Source organism: Cibotium barometz, chromosome 10, assembly GCF_041138505.1.
Source record: "Cibotium barometz isolate CiBa-2024 chromosome 10, ASM4113850v1, whole genome shotgun sequence".
Classification (NCBI taxonomy): domain Eukaryota; kingdom Viridiplantae; phylum Streptophyta; class Polypodiopsida; order Cyatheales; family Cibotiaceae; genus Cibotium; species Cibotium barometz.
This window is the reverse complement of record NC_141055.1, coordinates 53,013,072-53,016,313: the sequence shown is the minus strand read 5'-3', so window position 1 is coordinate 53,016,313 and position 3,242 is coordinate 53,013,072. Positions and strand designations below refer to the sequence as shown.

Genomic DNA, 3,242 nt, shown 5'->3' with positions numbered 1-3,242 from the left:
TATATATATATATATAAGATAAGCCAACAATGAGGATACCGTAGTATTGATTCAATTATATATATGTGTGTGTACTGTGTGTGTAGACATATTATATATATATATATATATGTATGTATGTATGTATAAGATAAGCAAGCAATGAGGTACCGTAGTATTTATTCAATTATATATATGTGTGTGTACTGTATGTATGTATGTATGTATATATATATATATATAATGGTGTCTACACACAGTGCACACATAATATGTATGTATGTATGTATATATATATATATATATATATAATATGGTGTCTACACACAGTGCACACATAATATATATATATCTATATATGGTGTCTACACACGCAGTGCACACATATAGATGATCTAATATAAGATGATGCCCGTCAACTTATATTAGATCATGCCCTTCAACTTCAGAAATCAACTCCTCATTATACTCTTAAATAATTATTCACTTTTATTATTTCATTTGCTTTTGTAACATCTTCTGGTAGTACACAGATATTCTATGGTTTCGAAATTCCCAAAAAAATTCCGCCTTTTTTCCCCCTCAATCCTTGGTTTTTCTTTTTTCTTTTTTCTTTTCTTTTTCTCAATCCTTGGTTTTTCATCTCTTGTGTATAAATCGTCCAAATTTTGGAAGTTTGCCAATTGCCAAAGCTGGCCCTCTCCATAACCTTTTCTGGGCCATAACCTTTTCTTCTTCTTTTTTTCCTTTTTGTTCTCTCCCTACTAATTAAGGCAAAATGAGAGTTTCTTTTGCTTAATTAAGTTCGAAATCTCAGCTCCAAGTCCTTCTTATTCGTGTATATAAATCCAGCGTAAGCTAGGAAAATTACAAGACGCGAAGAGAGGGGCTTCGCTTAATGTATATCTAATTAGCTTCTCTCGCAGTTCATTTTTATTGCTTTCAGCTGATGCAGCCCTAATCCATCTAGAGCACCTAGCTCCTCGTGCAATCGACAACAGCAAATACTGGATAGATGAAGGTTCGTACATGCTCTCTCATTACGCTTATAAGGTGTTTATTATCTCAAATACCTCATGTTTCTTCTATTTGATTGATTTTAATCGGCGCTATCTACTGCACGTTTCTCTTATTAATCCTATATTTCTACTAAAAGGAATCAGTGATCATAGCATTTGCAGATGTTAATTCTATGTTAATCTTGCCCTGTTAGACGCGATGACGATAGGATTTATGTATTATATAAATCACGTATAATTTAGGAACATGTGCTGCGCCAGTATTAAGCTTTTGCTTTTGAATAATTATCCAAAGAGAGATGATCTGATGTTTTAATCTATGTATGGTTCCCCACTATTGATAATATCAACGAGCAAGCTAGATGTTCTATGCGTTTCAATTATATTACGGTGAGCCACTCTTATAAATTATGTCAAGTGGCAAGCTAATCACTCACATCTGATGCAGTCTTAGTTATTGGTTTCAATTATTGGTGAGCCACTGTTAATCATGGCAACTAGCAAGCTAATCACCAGATTGGTTTGCCCATTTGCAGGAGGGGGGGAGGGGGCATGACCTTAGTACGGCAGGTGGAGAAACGCATGAATGAATGAGTAGCTGCAGCATCATCAGGATTCTCATCTCAAAACGGAAAGATTATCCATTATAATTACATGCAGCTTCAATGCAGATCAGCTTCCAATGACTTGTCTGAGAATTATGAAGGTTAGCAAGCATTCCAGCTCCTCTTCTTCTTCTTTTTGTGTGAATATTATATCCACATACTTTATATAACTCACACACCTGTTTTTATAACTCATTGAAAACAAAATAACATATTTCTGCTCTTGTGATGCAGAAGGGTAGATCTAAAGGTGCAGTGCATCTACATCTTCTTCTTTTTGAGTATTGAGGCGAGAATCTTGATGATGCTGCGACTACGTTAATTTTGAGGTGCGATTAAACCTCCGAATGTCGATCTAAAGTAAGCTAGCAAACTCAAATTAATCTTTGGTTTTTCGTCTCGGGTTTTATATTCACCCAAAGGTTTTGTGTTGATTTCTCTCTCTCTCTCCTTCCTTTCCAAAGCTTTGACAGCAATCAACGTTAATCACTTTCGCTTTTAGCATAATGCTTAATATTATGCTTGGCGAAATCAACAATAGGCTTTTCATACATGATGTAGTCTCTGTATGTTGGCTAGGTTAATTTAATGTTCTTGGGTTCATGCATCAGATCTCATGACGGTTCCCAGCTAATTGCTTTGTCGGCAACAACATTATGCTGCAGTAGCTTATAACTAAAAGCATTAATTAATTTCGCTGTTGCCGATCTTAATCAATTCCTAAGAACTACCGCACTAGCTTACCACACGCCTTCTATGGTTGGCGAGAGGAATAAGTATAGATTTGTATAAGCGTGTACTGGATTAATAGCTATTCACGTGAGACTAATATAAATTAGAGCACAAGACTGAGCTCACTTAACGCCGCATTATAATTAGCTAGTTGAACTGATTACGCCTCAAAAGAGAATCACACAATCTGTATAGCTAATTACTAATTTGAAAGCATTGCTTATCATGCGAAAGCGGGTTTAATTACAGAAATTGTCAAGTAATGCTAAGATTCTAGTGTACATGCAGCATGCGGCTTAATGAAGAATTAAAAACTGCGTTTCCTAATGAAACGTGATTAATTCTCTCAGCTTGGAAACGTATTTGCGATCCAGCTTCATAGAAATGCATGCATTTAGAATGTCATGATTCCGTGCTGAGTATTAATTATGGTAAGAATAACTTCGATGCCGTAACCTCCATGCACGATTACATCGTAAAAGATACAGAAATATTATTTATGTATCTAATAAAAAACACGAAAAAAACCTTTATACATAAATAATATAAAAACCTAAAGCAAAAGACATTGTACAATACTACTTATAAAGGCAATGCACATCCTTGGAGTACAAATTCTTTTTCGAATATTATTTGATGAATTCTACCTCCCAAATAATTCATGCATTAAAAAAGAAAAGATTTTAAAAAACTACGTAGAGATCATGACAACTAGTTATCAAATGCAGACTAGTATTCTGTATGCCTGTGTAAATATTCGTTGTGTAGTATCTTGTTTTAGTATACATCGATTACTAGTAGCACTTCACGTCTATGACAATACATATGTGCCTTTAAGTGGCCCCTTAGGGTTTCACCAAGGTATTATGAAGTGGCCCTTTAGGGTTTCACCAAGGTATTATGAAGT

The 3,242-nt window shown here is 34.8% G+C and overlaps 1 long non-coding RNA gene across 1 annotated transcript; it reads left to right on the top strand.

Annotated features, from left to right (window-relative positions):
- The first annotated feature begins 568 nt into the window (after positions 1–568).
- On the top strand, positions 569–2,018 carry LOC147635048 (uncharacterized). The gene is made up of 2 exons (XR_015266827.1): positions 569–1,704; positions 1,838–2,018. It is a non-coding gene; the product is annotated as an uncharacterized LOC147635048 (long non-coding RNA).
- The last annotated feature ends 1,224 nt before the right edge of the window (positions 2,019–3,242 follow it).